Here is a 21,611-nt window from a genome sequence, read left to right as displayed (position 1 = left end):
CAAACTTTCATATCTTGAGATACCCCCTTGCCTCCCCATTCTCCAGCAAACCCAGAAAAGGCTAGACTTACATGCCTGATATTTCTAAAGGTAAAATACAAGGAATTTGTTTTAAAAGTAAACACATCAGGCCTTCTTTATACACATAAAGCTGCAAGAAAAGACACAAACCCAAATTTTAAAGATCTTTTGTAGATCACATTTTGTAGATATCAAGAAACTGGACAGTGCAATAGAAATTAATTAAAGGAATCAACCGCAGATGGATGGAATGTTAGCACTAGGCAAGTATTTTATTTACAAAGAAGAGAAAAGCCATTCTCTTCCTTTTAAGACCTCACAGACAAGAGCTATGGTCTAAATTAATTGAAAAGGCTTTTTATAGAGACAACAAAGAATAAACTATAAGCCTTTGCTTCAGCTAAACAGCACAAAGAGAAGAAAACCCACAGCTCAACTCCAGATAATATTGTTTCCTCTTGTTCTGAATTACACACACCTTTGTAGGAGGTAGCACATGTTGAGTTTTTTTCCATAGAGTTCACTGAAGGAAGCTAGGTGATTAGAATGCTCCATTTTCCCATCACAGTGTTAGCTTGTGCAGAGATCTGGGATTGTTCATGGTGGGTTTTAACCAACCTGATGTAAGGATAATTCATCACATCAATCACAAAAATATTGTAGAAAGGCTGTTTATATACGGTAAGTGAATACTTCAAATGGGAACCAGAGGTTTACAATATTAAAATTATGATAATATTGCCAAAACTAAGCATTAAAATAAATCATGAGCCAGGCATCAAATTCATGAGGTTTGCTTGAAAGTAATGAGATTTTTTAAAAATAATAGCTTTGAGTTCTTTTTTTTTTTACTTCTGATGTTGAATTTTTGTGGTTCAACATTTTTAAGTTTCTCTTTGCAACAATGAAGGATGGAAACTTACCTTATAAAAAACAGATGAGATTCCCACATAGCCACATGAATCCAGGAGCTGGGTGTAAGAAAAAGATTACATGTCACAAGATTTACAATACAATCATGAGACTTGGCAACATTATGATAAAAAATTAAAGTGTCTCTGCCACAATTTTATATATTGTACAATACTTCACCTATAAATTAAATTACAAGGTATTTACCATACTGAAAAGGAGTAGAATCTGTGTGGCTTAACTGCCTAGAACTCTAAAAATGCATGGCTTACAACTGAAATAACCTATTATACTTTTTCAGTGGCAGTGTGATTTAAGTTTTACTATAGCAGCATTCACTGATGGCAATGCTATAGCTAAGCTTGTGTCAGCATTTCCAAAATAAAACCTCCTTTTAAATACAGATCATGACTCAGCTCTGAAACTTGCTCTAGAATTAATCTTGACAGAGAGCTTGTTTTTGGACAATACAAAAGTAATAGTTTATCCATTTTGGGGATAGGAGGGCAACACTTTTTCCTAGAGTTGGATAAAATTGGTTCTGATCATAGAGGTATAGGAGATGCATACAGAAAATATTTTTCTTTTTTTTTAACCTGATTTTAAAATCAGGCTTTTTTTGATGTTTCATCTGTTTTCCATTTAAGTGAGTTGCACTTTATGACCTTACCTTTGGTAAATATTTCTGTAGCAATATAATCTTAACCTTCCCTCTATGTTTTCTACATTGGTTTTATCTGAGAGACTCAGTCTCCATTTGTAGCTTTGAGTTTAAGCCCAAGCTAGGCTACTTGTATAGTATGCTACAAGACATTTTTTTGTCTGGACTTTCCACTAACTGAAGGTTCTGGGATCTCCCTGTGGCACTGCGCAATGCAGAATTAATGTTCCCTGCAGAATTCTATTTTTCCCCGCAGATCTGTGATTTCTAACAAAATGCTTCCTTCTGGTGGGAATAATAAATTCAGCCCCACGCTTGACAGGGCTTGGTCTGTCAGCAGGAGGACCAGCCACAAGGGGCTGTCAGCGGGAGCCCCACCATGCGCACGGCTGTCAGCTGGAGCCCCAACTGACTGGGGCTGTCAGCATGAGTCCCAGCTGTGCAACATTTCCTGAATCTTTATTGTCTGTATTGTTTTGGACATACTTGCTGACAGGTATTTTGAATTAAATTACCAAAATAATTGCAACTGGTGTGATTATTTTGTTATTTTGACAAATAAAATATGCAGAATTTTGGATAATTTTAAAATATTGTGCACAGAATTGTTAATTTTTTGGTGCAGAATTCCCCCAAGAGTAGTTAATTTACTGCTGGAGTTTCTGTTTACGGTGAGCTACTTTTGCATGGCAGGTGTGATGGATCATGAAATATATGCTTCCTGTTGTAGAGAAAAGACATATTACGGGACATAGTCAATTTAAAAACCATGCTTTTTAAAAAATGCACAATAGCCGCAAACAATACCTAAGATAATTATACCTGAAAAATTAAAATAAATAATTATTTACCCCCGTTTGTTTTGTACATGTGGCAACGTATGCTAGTCTTTTGGGATGCAGATGGAGAGCTCTTCTGCTTTGGCAGCACTGCCAAACTTGTTCCTGGAAAGAAAGCCTTCTGCCCTTGTAATAAGAGTAACACACACACGTGTATGTTGTGGCAGGACACTGAACTTTATTTCTTGGCCTACGTCATCTGATATAGGTAAGAGTTACGAAAGGTTAATATCTGGGAAAAATGACAAAACACAGAGAGAGTCATTCTGATCACTCCACTTAGAGCCGGAACAGTAGTTGCCAAGTCCACTTCCAATAACAGAATTGGGCTTGTTTTTTAAAAGGGCTCTTTAATATTTTGAGAGACACGGGTCGCAGTTTTTTGGGATTATTTTATTTGGAGGTATCTTATTTGGGCTTTTTTGTAATAGGTGACTTTAACACAAAATTATAGTTTGAAAATGGTTGTAGGAGTGGTTTTGCTAATTGACTGGTGTCACAGATGAACATCATTAGAATTTTAGAATCCTCCTACGTCACTCCAGTTCAATTAAGAAAACACACCCAAATTCATGAACTTCCTGGACCACCCTCTTGACACATCCCATGTTCCAATGTATTGTCCCACACCAGGATATGCTTTAATGATTCAGCACAGGAATGTACCACATTGAGGCAAGAGAAACCATGGAGGACGGAGAGATCAAGGATGACCTTTTTAAATAATGTAAGTACACACTATTACTGTAATATTTTAATGTGTAACTTAATGTTGTATGCAGCAAAACTAGAACTACTAAAAAAAATAGAATTTGTATAAAACACCCCCACTCCCAACCTTTGAAATGGGTTGAGCTTGTTTTGGGCTTGTGCTCCTTTTTTTTTTCATGGAGTTCTCAGGAACCTCCTCTGTCTCTCTGTCCAGATCCACTGAATCAAGAAATGTCCTAATTCAGCACCCCAATATTTACCTTTTAATTTGGCTGCTTGAGCTGTGGAATTGTAATTGTTGTCTGACCTTACTTTTTTGAACATAGTATAGGATATACTTCATTCTAGAAAGCCATCCACACTGAAATTCTGATCATAAAAGTGGAAAATATTCTCAGTATGTGCACTGGATAATTTCAGGTTTCCAAGTTCTTCCTTTGTTTCGTCTATCCTGGATTACCTGCTTAAAGGCTGAGTCTTCTCTTGTGGGTGAATTCCTCTCAGAAGTCTCTGTGCACTATTATCTTGTGGGCCATTTTAACATGTTCAGTCACCCTATGGTAAAGAGATTATTGAAAGGACTGCTTAATGCTTTTCTTCAAAGACCCTATTCTAATATGGGATCTCAACTTGGTGCTTGCTTGGTTTTTAGAGGCACCCTTTGAGCTCTCGTGAGCTCTTTGTTTCACAAGGTCTATACTCTTTCCTTATGTAAATTTGGTAAAGGGACTTGATCCTGCATGGGGATGTATGGTTTCGGGTGTGTTCAGAGTGAATGCACTGTCATTTGTCTATGGAAAGGAGATAGTGAGAAAGTGAGAGGAGATGGCCTCTCCCCTAAGAGGGGGATGGTTAAGGGACAGAGGCAGCCAGCTTGGAAACTAAGAGAAAGTGAGAGAGCAAAACAGAGACTGGGAGTAAATGAAGGGAAATGGAGAGACAGATAGCGGGGACAGAGGGAAACTGGGACTGAGAGTAAATTGAGAGTGACTGAGATTGAGCTGAACAAACAGACATGCAGAAGAGGTCCCTTTAGTTTAAAGTCAAGTCAGTCCATGTTTGATAACATGTTCCTGAGCCTCAGTTTCTGAGCATCAGTTCCAGTCGTCTACTATCATTGATCCATGTGGTCCCTGAGATCCAGAACAGGAGAACTAAGGGTCCTTCAGATCCTGTAGGTCTCACCTAACATGTGTCCCCTGCAAGCAAGCATCACTGGAGTCAAGTCCATCTCTTCAGGAAATCATGAGAGGCACCTGAGGCTCAATGACTGACTTGGCGTTAGACAGAACCGAGTGAGATATCTGGGGAAAGGGGAATCTTGAACGAAATAATAATCATAATAACCTATAATAGCCTGTGGATTCAGGGATAGATATATTTTGAGGGTTATATTTAGTTAAATACACTGAGTAATAAGTTATAGTGTATATATTTTCAAAGGGTTATAAATTTTTTTATTATACATATTCTTCATCTGTTTAATGCTATTGTAGGTGGAATCCAATTCTGTTTGTTCCTGTTTAAATAAAATCTGTGTTTTGTTTTGTTTTTTTACAACCAGTTTTATTATTTCGGCTACCATTAAAAAACCTTTTTATCATGGTGTAATCCCCGAACCCTCCAGCTCTCTCCTGCCTGGTAAATTTTACCACCACTGTGATGGACCATTACTAAATCTTGTTCAGTGGTTTTGGAACAGAGTGATCTTCAGATGTATTTCAAATTAAAACACAGTAAAGCTATTCTGAGAGGTCTGTTTACACTTACATGAGTGATTGCCATAAAGTAAGTGAATTGCTTCTTTTGTCAAATGATGCTTCTGACAGATGATCCTCCCTTCAGACTTCCATAAGCACAAAGTTGTGTTTCATCTCCCTTCCACATTTCTGCCCAAGGTCACGGCTTGATTCTATCTTATCCAGACCATTATTCTCATCAGGGAGAAATAAGGCTCTATCTCTGAGTTGTAAAAATGGCACTGAGCTGCTATTTAGGCAGGACTACAGCATTTAGGAGGCCCATTTCAGATAAGACCCTGCTTAAAACTTTTTTATATATTATAAAGGGTAGCTGTATCTACACAATCCTGTGTAAGTGATTAGGCTATTTACAGTGCGAGCACAGAAATTTCAAGTTCCAGTACTAGAGGGAATTGGAACTCACTGCACTAGAATTTAGCTAGGATCTATGGCATGCCTTTGTAACGTATCATGGTAATACACAGAGCTACTTGAAGTTTGGTTTACTTGTTTATTCATTCATGCTTCCATGACTTGGCATCCAGAATGGATGCTCACTTGAGAAGAGCAACTCCATTATCTATTAATTTAGAATTCCTCAGCCCACTTCCCTGGGGGTTGTACTGCTTACTACCTACCCCACCCCCATGTACACCATGACTGATAATATGCAGAGGCCACCTTAGTTAAAAAGAGAGGTTACTTACAAGTTACTGGAGTCCTCAGAAAGAGTTTTGTCCCTGCATAATCACAGGATCTGCCCACCTTCTCCTCTTCCTCAGGGTTATGGTCTAAATGTTGGACTCTGACGTTCAACAGAAGGAACTTAAGCAGTTGGTTGATGCACCTATCTAATACTGTATAACCTTGGCTCCAAGTGCTTGGTACTACCCAGGACCCTTTTCAGGTACGTAGTACACACAACTCCCCCTGCAGTTTCTAAAGTCCCGTACAGTCAGAAGGTGTATCCTACAAGGGAAAATATGCAGAGGTAATTTCAAAGAAGAACCTGTTTTTATCTGAAATGGGCCTCCTACGAGCTCACAGAGATAGTGAGTCTGCAGCAAAAACCATAGCCCAGATAAGTGAAAGTGCTGATTATTTATCACTAGGTCTATGCTAGACTCCCTTCCCTGAACTTTTCCATTGTTCCTAACACTGTTGCAGCGCCACAAGTAGTAGCAATGGTAGAACTGCTAGTTAGGGTGACCAGACAGCAAGTGCGAAAAATTGGGAGAGGGGGTGGGGGGTAATAGGAGCCTATATAAGAAAAAGACCCAAAAAGCAGGACTGTCCCTATAAAATTGGGACATCTGGTCACCCTACTGCTAGTATAGACAAGGTGTCAGTGACTGCTGCATTTTCAACACCAGAACACCTGTAGTGCCAGCAGCTTTTGGAAATTGACATGATTTCTTGACAACATTGTTCCTTTAATCAAACTACATAAAGGATGCCCAGATACTATAGTAATAGGCACCGTATATATGCATGTAATAATGTGCAAATCTGTATCTAGTCTCTGACTAAAATATGAGATTTATGGCTTTCTCTTGTAGTAAACTGATGGTAGCATAATAGTCTACTGAGAGATCCAAGCATGAGTTCCTAGCTACTCTCTTGCTTCCAAGGCCAGTAGGGACTTGGAGCTCTGGATATTCTCAGTCACTAGCTTGTTATTCTTGAGCAAGATCTGTCTGACACACAAAGAGACACTGACAATCTCTGAAGGGAGTCATGCCCAGCCCTTCCCCCTTAGAGAAAAGGCTGCAATGGAATGGGGGCTTTTGAGGGTGAAAATTATACAGCGCTTATTTGACGATGATACAGAGTATTGATTTTTGTTTTGAAGTTTCCTAACAGATCAGTACTTATGGTACAAGCATCTATTTGCAGTTACCTTAAAAACATGTGTCTGTAGCAGCATTCTTCTAGTGTCCTGCACAATAGTCACTTCAGAGAAAAATCACTGGCATGTTAGAATTCAGAGAATCCAGAAAATCTGTCCTTTACGAACTAATTGCTAGTATGGAGGCATTCATAAACAAATGTGGCTAACCAAAAATTCTTGAAGTTATCAAGATTCCAAGGAGAATTAAAAAATTTGCTTGATGGCCAAAAAACACACACTTGAAATGTCTGTTTCTTATTTTGAGTTTTGATCCTTCCCACAGACACACATCAGCGTAGAAGAGGGCAGAATTTAGTCCTCTAAAGAATACATTTTAAGGCTGAGGAGACCACTATGGTCATATAGTCTGTCCTCCTGCATAACATAGCCCATTGAATTTCATCCAGTGATTCCAGCAGTTGAAGTGTTTGTTCTTTGCTACTATGTAAGTAAATACTATCAAGCCCAGTGATTTGTGATTGAACTAGAACATCTTTTTTAGAATGACATTCAATCTCAATTTAAAGACTTAAAGGAATAACGAATTTACCAATTCCTCAGTAAATGGTTCCAATGATAGATTACCCCCGTTGTTGAAGTACTTTCACTATTCTACAATAAAATGTAAAAAGTTATTTTGAGTATGTCCGACTCTTGCAGCACAGAATCTGAGATTGGGAGTTGGTGAAAGTAAGCTAAGACTCAATCCAGATCAAACTGAAGTGATGTTAGTTGGAAGAGAGTATTGTTGCCGGCACAAAAAGGCCTGAGGCTACAGCAACAGTGATTTGTTGCCCGGAGTGCCTTGCTCCAATTAGACACACCAGGGTGGAGAAGCAAAAAAAGTTTATTTGAGATTTCAAAGCGCAGGATGCTTGGAGGAACACACCTCAGATCAAGCACACCCCAGACAAACAGCTCTCTGTCTTTATACATGATTTTAGCTAAGCATGTTTATTACCCCCAATGCCCAGCTCCCCCCTCCCCCCCCTCTTCTCCCTCCTTTTCAGTTCCCATACAGCAAATACATTATGAAGCAGCAATTACTCTAAACAGGTTAGATCATACTTGGCAAAAAACATATTATTTCGTTAGTAACTTTTTTTGACCGGTCATTCTGTTTCACTCCCTTTAGCCAGGTGCAAGCAGGCTGTATAATTGCCTCCTGGTACTGATAACTAGTTGCCACACATTCCATTCTTTCCATTTAGCCTGTGGAGTTAATTAAAGTCTAAACATGGACGCGGTTCGGACAAGCAGAGGCCTAATACAGGGAGCCTTCATTGGCACTGTTATTTTCCACCCCTCTGTCAACACTGGGTCATGCCTGGTGCCACCAACAGTATCATATTGGAAAAACAGGTAGTCGTTGAGTCTGTCTCTTCTGTTAACAGGGATATCTTCCCTTTGCCAAGATAATTCACAAACTTTGATCTTACTAAAACCATCTCTACTTCATGAGCCTCAGAATGCATTGGTGTGCAAAGGTCCGGACTCATGGTACCTAAAAGGCCACTTGAAGCTCAAGAATGAAGACTGTGGTCAACAACTCAGCTCCTCAGACACAAGACAGCTAGCTACTGCAAAAGTTGAGCTTGTTTGTGCAGGAAACAGAGGTCCCCAGGGCCATCCAAGACTGAAAAGCTCTTGCAGGATCCAAGAAACACCTCAGTCATCACTGCTCCCATTCGAAGGGCAAGGCACACTCCTTTGACCTTGCCTTAATAAACACACACAACATCCATAAAGTAAAAAACAAACAAAAAGCAAAACTCAGTTTTCCCTTTGGAGAGGAAGATGGCAGAAGAGGAGACTCACATGACAAGGGCTAGTCATTTTGCTTAATGCACTTCTAGAAGATGCTCAGATGCTACATTGATGAGGACAGTATAAGAAAATGAATAGAATAAAATTCCAAGTTCAGGTAAAGTGAGGCATGAAGAGGTTAAATTACTTGTTTAAAGTCCTCTTCAATGGACGTTTCAGAGGCAGGAAGAGAACTCTGGAGTCCTGCTTCAGATGAATTACAGACTTAGACCCCAGTTCTGCAACAGACTCTACATAGGTGCGGGGATACGTTTGAGTGGAACCAATTGCAGGATTAGGGCTTTCAGGACTAAATTTGTCACTGATCTTCACTCAGAAAAACCCAAATGATTTCAGAGGGTGTTCTTTCTATAGTAATGTTAGGATTGACACAAGCACAATGTAACTCTAAACCACAATATTATTATAGCTATTAAACAATTGTGTTATTCAGACTATTTAAAAATAAGATAACCTAGCTCTGAATGTTTTGAATATTTTAGAACCTTCTAGAAGACTATTGAAAGTATAGAAGGAGCTCACTCAGTCCAGCATTGGGCCCTACCACTTCCCCAGGGAATCAAACTTCACACTGCAGGAGTTTTCACAATGAACCTCCTCTTCTAGGAATCTGATTTATTGAACACAAATCAAAAATCTAATCAGCTTCCTGCTTAGGGTTGCTAACTTTCTAATTGCACAAAACCGAATACCTTTGCTCCACCCCCTTCTCCGTCCCTTCTCCAGAGCCCCTGCCCTTCCCCTTCTCTGAGGCTCCGCCCCCACTCACTCCAGCCTCCCTCCCCCCATCACTTGCTCTCCCCTCACTTTCACTGGGCTGGGGCAGGGAGTTGGGGTGTGGGAGGGGGTGAGGGCTCTGCCTGGGGGTGCAGACTCTGGGGTGGAGCTGGGAATGAGAGGTTTGGAGTGTAGGAGGGGGCTCTGGGCTGGGTCCAAGGAGTTTGGAATGCAGGAGGGGGGCTCAGAGCTGGGGCAGAGGGTTGGGGTGCAGCAGGGGGTTCGCAATGCAGGCTCCAGGACAGAGTTTGGGTGTAGGAGGGTCTCAGGGCTGGGGTAGGGGGTTGAGATGTAGGAGGGGGTGTGGGCTCTAGGAGGGGGCTCAGGGCTGGGGCAGAGGGTTGGGGTGCAGGAGGGGACATGGGGTGCAGGCTCTGGAAGGGAGTTATGGTGCGGGAGGCGGTTCCGACCAAGGGCAGGGAGGTTGGAGTGTGGGCTCTGGCCAGGCGGTGCTTACTTCAGGTGGCTCCCGGTCAGCAGCGCAGTGGGGCTAACACAGGCTCCCTGCCTGCCCTGGCTCTGCACTGCTCCGGAAGCAGCTGGCATGTCTGGCCCCTAGGCGGAGGTGTGGCCAGGCATCTCTGCATGGTGCGAGCTGCTCGTGCCCATAGGCACCGCCCCTGTAGCTCCCATTGGCTGCAGTTCCTGGCCAATGGGAGCTGCAGAGCTGGTGCTCAGGGTGAGGGCAGCACGCAGAGCTTCCTTAGCTGCCCCTGTGCCTAGGGACTGCAGGGACATGGCAGCCGCTTCTAGGAGCTGCGCAGAGCCAGGGCAAGCAGGGAACCTGCCATAGCCCTGTTGCTCTGCCAACCGGATTTTTACCGGCCCAGTCAGCAGCCACCAGGGGCCCTTTTCGATCGGGCATTTCGGTCAAAAACCGGATGCCTGGCAACCCTACTCCTGCTAGGTCACAAACTTTGGTGTAGAGTACTAGCTCTGTCCCTGCTGAGGCTTTCCTCCTAGCAGACTTGATACCTCATAGCCTTCCTAGCTGGTTTCTGCTCCTTACAAATTTACATTTCCCAAGCCTCTGTTAGGAAGCTCTAGGAAGACATCACCCTATTTTCTTACACCAAAAAGCAACCCTAAGGCCTGGTCTACACTAGGACTTTAATTCGAATTTAGCAGCGTTAATTCGAACTAACCGCTCAACCGTCCACACCAGGAAGCCATTTAATTCGAACTAGAGGGCTCTTTAGTTCGAATTTGGTACTCCACCCCGACAGGTGGAGTAACGCTAAATTCGACATGGCTAGCTCGAATTAGGCTAGGTGTGGATGCAAATCGAACTTAGTAGCTCCGGGAGCTATCCCACAGTGCACCACTCTGTTGACGCTCTGGACAGCAGTCCGAGCTTCGATGCTCTGAGCAGCCACACAGGAAACGACCCGGGAAAATTTGAATTCCTTTTCCTTTCTGGACAGTTAGAATCTCATTTCGTGGTTGGACATCGGGGCGAGCTCAGCAGCACCGGCAGCAATGCAGAGCTCTCCAGCAGAGGAGTTCATGTAATCTCTGAATAGAAAGAGGGACCCGGCATAGACTGAACGGGAACTCTTGGATCTGATTGGTGTGTGGGGCGAGGAGTCTGTGCTTTCGGAGCTGCGCTCCAACAAACGGAATGCAAAGACCTACGAGAAGGTCTCCAAAGCCATGATCCAGACAGAGGATACAGCCGTCATGCAACGCATCGCCGTGTGAAAACCAAGGACCCCAGACAAGGCTACCAAAAAATCAAAGCGGCAAACGGACGCTATGGAGCCTGCCACCACTGCCCCACCAGTGACCATGGACTCTGATGATGGGACAGTGTCAACGGACAGTTCCTCGACGATGTTCACGGACAGGGAAGATGAGGAAGTGTTTGTGGAGGACGAGGCAGGTGAGAGCGCTTACAACGCTGGTTTCCCCGACAGCCAGGATCTATTCATCACCATCACGGAGATCTCCTACCAACCCTCCCCGGCCATGAACCCGGATCCTGAATCAGGGGAAGGAGCAGTCGGTAAGTGCTTTAACCATGTTAACTTTTATTCTTAATATAACAGGAATCTGAAGTGTGTGAGAAGGAGGTCTCTCTATATATGGTGATAGAACAGAAATCCTCCTGGGAGATCTCCACAAAGCTCTCCTTCCGTTAATCGATAAGCATCAGCAGGAGGTTCCTGGGGAGAGCTGCCTTATTGGGTGCTCCGTGATAGCACCCTTTTCCGCGCGAGGCTTTCATGCGGTATTCAGGGAGCATTGCCTCCCCGAGCACGGCTGCATCGGTCCGTGGTTCGTGATAGATTTCACGCAGCATGTGCTCTCTATCTCCTTCAGTGCCCGTCCTCACGGTGATCTCGCTAGGAGACTCATGCATCTAAGTAGTGGAATTACTGTTATGGTGCGCCTGGTCCAAAGTATTTTTAATAAATCCACGGACAGACGGCATAGCACAGACTCAGCACGCAGCTGCGTGACGAGCGTAACGGAAAGCCAAAGAATCAAATGGACGCTCATGGAGGGAGGGCGGAATGAGGATGCAAGGTATCCCACAGTTCCTGCTGTCTCCGAAAATCATTTGCATTCTTGGATGAGCTCCAAATGCTTCTATGGTAAAACACCGTGTCCGCGTTGGTTCATGGCACAGCTCTGCAATTTACACACCCTCCCCCGAACCCGAGAAGTTAAAGGGAAATCAATCCTCTGTTGACTCGTTTACATGTCACCGTATCTTTACTGAATGCTGCAGATAGATGCGATGCTGCAGCACTCAACACCAATATCCTTGCTCCCCCCCCCCCGCCATGGGTGGCTGACGGTACAATACGATTGATACCCATCGTCATCGTCAGCCTATTGGCACATGGGGCAGTGCAAAAGGGCTGGTAACCATGCCGACTAGCATCAGTAAGGTCAATCAAGGGCGCCTGTCCCTAATTTTTCATGGCAGATGGTGCAATATGGCTGGTAACCGTCCTCATCATTGCAACAGGGGGCTGAGCTCCATCAGCCCCCACCCTTCATTGTAAATAAAAGATTCAATTGCCCCTGGACTAGCAGAGGGATGATGGGCTCCTTCATCCACACTCCTTAATGTCCTGCCTGGACTATCATTGCAGCTGGAGGCTTCCTTCCACTCATTTCTCACAAACAAGTCACTGTGTCTTATTCCTGCATTCTTTATTACTTCATCACACAAGTGGGGGGACAATGGTATGGTAGCCCAGGAAGGCTGTGGGAAGGCAGGAATGAACAGGTGGTGTTGTTGCAGGAGCACCCCCTGTGAATAGCATACAGCTCCAAATTTATGCAGGATCGGACACAGAGCAGCTGTGCTCTCTGGTTCTATGATACAGTGGTTCTCTAGTACACTTGCCCATAATCTAGGCAGGACTGATTCTATTTTTAGATACCAAAAAGGAGGGATTGACTCAGGGAGTCATTCCCAATTTTTGCTTTTGCGCCCCTGGCTGCTCGGCCAGGGGCACTTATGACAGCACCAAATGGTGCAGTGCAAAAGGACAGGTAACCATGCCCATCTTATTACCATCTTATTACCAATTTATGGTATGGTAGATGGTACAATATGGCTGGTAACCTTCTCTGCTGTCATGCAAAAGCAAAAGCATGCTGCTGTGTAGCGCTGCTGGACCGCCTCTGTCAGCGGCATCTAGTACACATACGGTGACATACACAAAAGGCAAAACAGTGTCCATGGTTGCCACGCTATGGCGTATGCCAGGCCAATTCTGGGAAAACGGGCTTGAAATGATTGTCTGCCGTTGCTTTCCCGGAGGAAGGAATGACTGGCGACATTTACCCAGAATCCACCGCGAAAATTATTTGTGCCCCAGCAGGCACAGGGGTCTCAACCCAGAATTCACAGAGACAGCCTAGACTCAGTTAATTGTTCGCAAAAATGTATCTTTGCAAGGAATTCACTCCCTGTTTCCCATCTCACAGCTTCCACTGTCTCCAGACCTGCCACAGCATCCCCCTCGCAGAGGCTGGCAAAGATTAGGCGGCGAAAGAAAAAGACAAGGGACAAGATGTTCGAGGAACGTATGGGCTGCTACCTAGCAGAGGCGGACCAGCAGAGCCAGTGGAGGGAGACCGTCTCTCTGTGCCAGCGCTCACACAGCGAACGGGAGGAGAGGTGGCGTGAGGAAGACAAGCAGGCGACTGAAACGCTGCTTGGACTAGTGAGGGAGCAAACGGACACGCTCAGGCGCCTTGTGGATGTTCTGCAGGACCGCAGGAGGACAGAGACACCCTGCAGTGTATCTGCAACCGCACTCCCCCGCCACAAAGTCCCATACCCCACTCACCGAAAATAATCAGGAGGAGGGGCGGCCGGGGACGTGAATACTGTCACTGCACCACAGCACAGTGCTCAAGTACCCAAAAGCTCTCATACCCTACATTTGCCGAAGTCCTTCACTTCCAGACTCACAGTAGTCCCAATCCCAGTCCCATCCCCTAACTGTCTACTTAATTAATAAAAATGCTTTGCTGTTAATTACTGTTTCCGTTATGTTTTTTCAAAGAAGACTGTGTTTGAATGGGGGGCGTGGGGAAGGGGGTGGTTAATTGCATAGGACAGTCACCTTTCCCAGGGTACAGACACGGGGGCAGGATCAGCAGCGGGTCACACACACGGTGCAGTCAGTAGGCACCCTGGTCGGTATGGGAGGTGGTTTCCAGGATCTGTGTGGGCGGGGGAGATGTGACTTTGCAGCAGGGGAGGGCGGTTACAGATCTTATACAGCGGTCCTTGTCCTGGACCGCTGAGTCACGCAGCTGACGAATCTGTATCCGTCCTCCTCCACCACAAGGTCACATATCCGCCCGCACACAGAATTACATAAAGAGGGATGGCAGGCTCCGTTGAAAGAAGCATTCCGGCACTGCGGACCGCTCTAGGAGCAGGAGCCTGTCATTCCTTGAGTTTAGAGGCGGTCTTTACATCACCGCACACCCTACCCAGCACAGCCTGCCTCCCAGTTTCAACCCTTTAACGCAAAGTCATGAATAAAGAAACCTTTCTTAAGTAACAATGGGACATGTATTTTATTTTTACACGTGTGTTGGAAGTGGGGGAAACGGGGTGAACGGGGTATGTAACCGAAGAGGAGAGTCAACAGTCAGTGGGTAAAGAAACGGGCAGGTTCAGCTTCTCTGTAAAGAAACTGAACAGTCACAGGTCACGCTGCTCGCTGCTCGCTGGTATTTGAAGAGTTCCTTGTCGCTGTCCCAGGCGCCTGTATAGGGCTTCATGAGCAAGTGCATTAGCGGGCAGGCTGGGTCCCCGAGGATGACTATAGGCATCTGCACATCCACAACAGTTATTTCGTGGTCCGGGAAGAAACTACCTTCCTGCAGGCGTCTGAGCAGCCCACAGTTCCTGAAAACACACGCATCATGAACCTTGCCCGGCCACCCGACGTTGATGTTTGTAAAACGTCCCCTATGGTCCCCCAGTGCTTGCAGCACCATTGAAAAGTAGCCCAATTTCTCATCAGCTGACTGTGGAAGAGGTGGACGATAAAGTGCGAGGAGGAGAAAATGGCGATGATTGCAGCGGGCTCCATGCTTGCAGTGCTGTGGTGTCCGCGCTGTAACCGACCAGAGAAGGGCGCGAACAGATTTCCCGCCGGCGCTTTCAAGGAGAGAGGGCGGGAGTGACGGTTCAATAATGACAGTTACCCAAAACCACCCTCGACACATTTTTTCCCCCAGCAGGCATTGGGGGCTCTACCCAGCATTCCAATGGGCAGCGGGGAGTGCGGCAACTGTGGGATAGCTTCCCACAGTGCACCGCTTCCAAAGTCGACGCTGGCCCCGTGAATGTGGACTCAGAAATTCGAATTAGTGTATTTAGTATGGATACACAAATTCGACTTCATAAGGTCGAATCCACAAATTCGAACTAAGTTGATTCGAAATAGTCTTGTAGTGTAGACAAGGCCTAACTGAATGTGTCTACAGGCACCTTATAAACTGTAGCTTTGTGGAACAGTGGCTGGTCTCAGTTCCATCACTTGTGCTAAACCAACACACTAAAGGACCTGCCTTGGAACAGGTGCACTGGGCATGTGCCTAGAGATCAATCCTCTGTTATAGGTAGGTTAATGTTTCAGTTGTTGTGGAAGATCTATATTTTCATTACAACATATAAAGAATAAGAACTAAGTGTTATAGTATAGTCTGTGCAATCTGCCCTCCCATGTACTTGTATCTATGGTATAAGAAATTACAAGCAGGGTTATATGATGATTAATTAAGTTTACTTTTCTGGGGCCTAAGGATAGATTGTAAGCCCTTCTGGGTGAGAATTGTCCCTCTTCTGTATTTACACAGTACCCAGCACAATAGGGTCTCAGTACTAATAGGGGTCTTTGGGTGCTACTATAATATAAAAGTTTACTAGAAATACAAATAATAATTGGCTCTCAGAAACAAACAGAGCACACACATAACAGTGACCTGAACAAGAAGCATGCTGTTTCTTTCCAATCATGCTGAAAGCTTTAAAAAACATTGGGCCCAATTCAGTAATATGCCAAGTGCCATTAATTACATGACATTGAGAACCTTTGACATTTAGACCCCAGAAAAATAAAATTTACTAGTTATCATATGACCCCTTGCATGAAATATCTTACACTGGTGCTATGTGGGAGGCAGGTTGTAGGGAATATAATATAGCTCTGAACTTTGAAAATGACACAAATTTGATTAAAGAGAAATAGACATTAAAAATATACTTCTGTCTGAAATGATACAGCACCTCAGATTATTAGAACTGAAAGAAATGAGAAAAAATAATCAGTTTGTTTAATTTATGTATTTAGAAGCACTTTGCATATAGTCATTTCCCCTGTTTTTGTGGGTCCTTGGTACAAAGATTTTTTTTTAAATATGAGAACATGATTGTAGAACTGTAAACGTTCTCAGTTCCCCATCAATTTTTAATACCAGAAGCAACTTTAAACAATTTAAAAAAAATTATGTTTCAAGTTATGTCCCTTTAAACACTGAAATAACTCACTCAGTTTTGTCTGACTTTTCATCATATTTGGAGAATAAGGATCTTCTACAAACACTAAGTCTTCGTCTACACCAGGGGTCGGCAACCTTTCAGCAGTGGTGTGCCGAGTCTTCATGTATACACTCTAATTTAAGGCTTTGCATGACGGTAATACCTTTTAACGTTTTTTAGAAGGTCTCTCTATAAGTCTATAATATATAACTGTCATAGGTCTCACCCCCACTTGAAGCTGTTGGGTTCCAATGTGGGGACCTGCCTTGGTTTCCCTCTAAACTAAAATCCTAGTTTAGATCTAGTAAAAGCTGCCACCACCCAATCAGGAAATGTGGATTGGGACACAGTCCTTCCCCAAAATCCTTGGGGATCCCAAGAGCCCCAAATCCATGGAGTTCTTACACCCAGGAGAAATAAACCATTCCCCCCTGCTTCCTCCCCTCTCCCTTTTCCTAGGAGAGATACCGGGATTTAACTACAGAGGGATACCTCCCCCTCCCCTTTCCCTGAGAATCCACCCAAAGAAAGATCAACCAAGTCCTTAATAGAAAAGAATTTATTAAAGAATAAAAAGAAAGTAACTTGTCTCTGTAATCCAAGATAGAACCATACAGGGTCTAAATTTATCAATCTCTGGAGAGAATCCCCCCCTCCCCCTTTCTTTCTCAGTGAAAGCAAAGTAACAGCAAACAGGAATAAAGAATTTCCTTTAGCAAACACACAATTGCAAATGTAGAAATAAAATTATAAGACTAATCTGCCTTTCTAATTAATACTCACTATTGAATAGTAGAAACTACTCCAGGAGAACTTGGAGACATGACTGTCCTCTCTTAGATCCAAAGAGAGCTCTCTAACAAAGAACACAGACAAAGACTTCCCTCCACAGAGATTTGAAATTAATCTGTCTCTGATTGGTCCTCTGGTCAGGTGGTCATCAGGTACTGCATGTTAACCCTTTCCAGGGAAAAGAGACCTTAACCCTGATCTGTTTATTTATGACAATAACCAAACTACTGTTATATGTAAAGTAAACAAGGTTTTCAAAATGTTTCAGAAGCTTTATTTAAAATTAAATTAAATTGCAGATCTTATTAGTTTAGTGTGATCCTTGCCCTTGCTTTTCCTTGCTGAGTTTTCCAATGTCTGGTGGCATGTATTTGTATACTTTAAGTTGCACACAGGCTTCTGAGTGATCAGTTGTTAACCGGCTGGAACCCCAGATCGGCAGTGGTGAGTGGAGCTGGCGGCTGGTAGGGCTGAGCAGGGCCGGAGGTCTGGACCCTGTCTGGCAGGGAGCCTGCACTGGAATTCCAACCAGAAGCAAGGTGAGTGGTGCTGCGGTGGGGACCCCAACTGGCAAAGGGCCAGCAGCAAGAACCCCAGAGTGGCGGCGGGCTGAGTGGATCAGCCTGCCCAGCTCTGAGGTTTCGGTGGTGGGCTGAGCGTCTCCACCCGCCCCGCTCTGGGGTTTTGGCCACTGGCTCCTGCCAGCTGGGGTCTCAGTGCGCTATCAGCCTGGGGTTCCTTCCCCCAGGCCAGCAGAAGGTGCTGAGTCGGACCAGTGGCAGGACCCCGGCTGGCAAGGGGCCAGCGGCAGGAACCCCAGAGCGGTGGCAGACTGAGTGGCTCAGCCCGCCCTGCTCTGGGGTTTCGGCCACTGGCTCCTGCCACTTGGGGTCTCAGCCCGCTTCCAGCCTGGGGTTCCTTCACCCAGCCCAGCAGCAGGGCCGCCCAGAGGGGGGGGCAAAGGGGGCAATTTGCCCTGGGCCCTGGGCTCCGCAGGGGCCCCCAAGAGAAGAGCGGAAGCTCCCACCTCCGCCCCTCTCTTGGAGCCTCGGCGCATCAAGAGCCGAGTCTCCGGCCGAGCCCCTGAGCCCCGCCCCGATCCGAGCGGCGTGGGGAGGGGGCGTGGAGCTCACAGCCCCGCCCCCTCACCACGCGGCTCTGAGCGGGACGGAGCTCAGGCCCCGCCGGAGACGCGCTCGGGTAAGGGGCCGGGGCGGGGAGGGGGGTAAGAGGCCGGGGGCGGGACCTGCCACCGCCGCGGAAGTGCAGCGGGTCTTCGGGGCACTTTGGCGGCAGGTCCCGGAACGGAAGGGGCCCCCTGCCGCCGAAGACCCCGGGCCCCCGGAATCCTCTGGGCGGCCCTGCCCAGCAGTGGGCACTGAGTGGGACTGGCGGTAGGACCCCGGCTGGCAAGGGGCTGACAGCGGGAACCCCGCCCCGCATACCATAAAAAAATCGGCTCGCGTGCCACCTTTGGCACGCGTGTTGTAGGTTGCCGACCCCTGGTCTACACACAAGTGTCAATTTAACTGAAAGTGTTATTTTATATCAATTTAGTCAAACCAGTGCAACTTTGTGTATGGACACTCTTAGGGGCTGGTCTACAAACAGTTTTTGTATCACTATAACTCTCTTGGTTTAGAAACCAATATAGTTAAAGCAGCACAACTTCCTACTGCTTAATTAATTATAGTGGGAAGGGAGGAAGCAGTAAATGTGATATACAGTATCTTGATTTTAATAAGGCTTTTCACACAGTCCCACATGACATTCTCATAAGCAAACTAAGGAAACATGTCGAGATGAAATTATGATAAGGTGGGCACATAACTGTTTCAAAAATATACTCAAAGAGTAGTTATCACTAGTTTGCTGTCAAACTGGGAAGACATCAAGTAGGGTCCCACAGGGTCTGTCCCAGTTCTGGGACTATTCAATATTTTCATTAATGACTTGGAGGATGGAATAGAGAGTACGCATAAAATTTGCAGATGACACCAAGCTGGGATGGGCTGCAAGCACCTTGGAGGATAGGATTAGAATTCAAAATGCTGTCCATAAATTGGAGAATTGGTCTGAAATAAAAAAAGATTAATTCAATTAAGACAAGTGCAAAGTATTTCGCTTAGCAGTGAAAAATCAAATGCACAACTACAAAATCAGGAAAAACTGGACAGGCAGTGGTACTGCAGAAAAGGTGTGATGCTGTACGAAACATGGGAGACATTTTATGATATTGTTCATACCAATATTATAAAGTTACAAGAAATCTGACCAGATATGCCATGTAAGGTATCTGTGAAAATGTTATGATTTGCCAAGTATGATAATCTTGTTTATATGTTTGTATCATCTTTGTATTGTGAATTATAGATATGTATAATATATCTGTATTTCAAAACTTGTACTGTGTTTCTGGGTGACATCCCCAGACAGATTGGCATCAGTGCTGAGACTGTTCAATGGCCCATCAAGGGTCATCAGCTGTTCAAAGAACCCAGGGGCTATACCTTATGAGTCAGCAGGACTTGTAGGGGCAGGCCTATGGACAGGGGACTCCAAGGTTTTTCCATGCCATGTGCTATGAAGCTTGTGTTTGGGACACAGGAAGTACAAGTCACATGGCAAAAGCAATATAAAGGGCAGCTGCATCTTCTCCATTTTGTCTTCATTGCCGCTTCTTACCTCTGGAGTAACTTTTCTACAAACAAAGGCCTGACCAAAGGACTGAATGACCCATCCAAGCTTTGGATGTGTTCCAGAGGGACTTTCAAGCTAGCAAACTCACCAATACTGCTAAGAACGTGATATATGGACTTTGAAGTCTGTAGGTATCCGATTGCTTTACCATTTAACAACTCTCTTCTTGTTCTTTCTTTTTTCCTTAGAATAAACCTTTAGTTTTAGATACTAAAGGATTGACCGGCACCATGGTATTTTAGGTAAGATCCAAACTAATATTGACCTGGTGACGTGGCTGACCTTTGGGGTCAGAAGAGTATTTTGTATAGTGAGCAGAGTTTTTAAATAACATCTCACTGTACTGGACCTAGGTGCTGATTGGGAGCCAGAGAATTGGAATGCAATAAAGGGGGCTGTGTGATTTCTTTTTTCACTTCTCAATAACTTGTGGGGGGAAATCAGAAGTACAGTTTGTGACTGGTTGGTGAGTTTAACTTCAGTATTAACCAGCAGTTTTGGGAGTGTCTGCTCTCCCTTTTGCAGCCTGCCCTGACTGTGGCATTTTCAGTGAGGGCTACCCCAGGCACAACGGGTCACAAAAGGATCTGGGAATAATGGTAGATTACAAATTGAATATGAGTCAACAATCTGATACTGTTGTGAAAGAGACAAATGTAATTCTGAGGTGTATTAACAGGAGTGTTGTATGTAAAATACTGGAGGTAACTGTTCAGCTCTACTCAGCACTGGTGAAGCTTCAGCTGAAGTACTGTTTCCAGTTTGGAGCACCACACTTTAAGAATGATGTGGACAAAATGGAGAGAATCAAGAGGAGAGAAAAAAACCCATGACCTATGAGGAAAGATTTGATATGTTTATTCTAGAGACTTGAGGGCAAAAGGAGGACATAATTTTCAAATATATAAAAGGTTATTATGAGGAGGAAGGTGATCAATTGTTTTCCAAGTCCACTGAGGGTAGGACAAGAAGTAATTGGCTTAGTTTGCAGCAAAGGCGATTTTGGCTGGATATTAGGAAAAACTTTCTAATTTTAAAGATAATTAAGTACTGGAACAGGTTATTTAGGGCTCTTGTAAAATCCTCATCATTGGTCATTTTCAAGCACAGATTAGACAAACATCTGTCAGGGTTAGCATAGGTATACTTAATCCTGCCTCAGCACTGCGGAGGAGGAAGAGAAAGACTTGATGATCTCTTGAGGTCCCTTCCAGATCTATATTTCTATGATTCTATACCAGTATAAAAATGTTTATATTGGTATAGCTAAGGTTACGGTGGCCAAACCGCAGCTCATGAGCCACATGTGGCTCTTTTATAAAGTGCAGCTTGCAGAGCCTCCCTCCCCATTCTCCACCTACCAGACTTGGAGAGGGGGGAACTCAGGGCTTCTGCCCTGCAGCAGGGTGGTGGGGCTAGGGGCTTCTGCCAGAAACAAATGGTGCCTGCTGAGAGTGGGTGGGGCACAATTTATAGGTCCCCTCCCCCAACAGCTTGAGTCATGCACCCATTACCCTCAGTCATTCTCCCTGAAGCTCTGAGCTATTTGCTACTGCCTTTCCCCATGGCCATAGCTCCCAGCTTTCTAGGTCTAACAGCTGCCATGCAGGGAGGGGGCCTGGTAGCACCATATGACCAAGCACAGCCAGCAAATCCTGGCAAAAATCTGGTGGGGACATGTGACCTCATGTGCCCCTTGTGCGTTGCCTCT

The 21,611-nt window shown here is 44.8% G+C and overlaps 1 long non-coding RNA gene across 1 annotated transcript in view; it reads right to left on the bottom strand.

The window, feature by feature from the left end:
- Nucleotides 1-361: 361 nt before the first annotated feature.
- LOC123365755 overlaps nt 362-21,611 on the bottom strand; it is a 34,304-nt gene continuing 13,054 nt past the window's right edge. The window contains exons 3-7 of the long non-coding RNA XR_006577740.1: nt 5,594-5,855; nt 3,605-3,699; nt 2,446-2,665; nt 945-992; nt 362-639 (exon numbers count right to left, since the gene is read on the bottom strand). This is a non-coding gene — a long non-coding RNA (uncharacterized LOC123365755). The remainder of the gene's footprint in view (nt 640-944; nt 993-2,445; nt 2,666-3,604; nt 3,700-5,593; nt 5,856-21,611) is intronic.

Source organism: Mauremys mutica, chromosome 3 (genome assembly GCF_020497125.1).
Source record: "Mauremys mutica isolate MM-2020 ecotype Southern chromosome 3, ASM2049712v1, whole genome shotgun sequence".
NCBI lineage: Eukaryota > Metazoa > Chordata > Testudines > Geoemydidae > Mauremys > Mauremys mutica.
The sequence above is the reverse complement of the archived record's forward strand: the minus strand, read 5'-3'. Positions and strand labels throughout refer to the sequence as shown.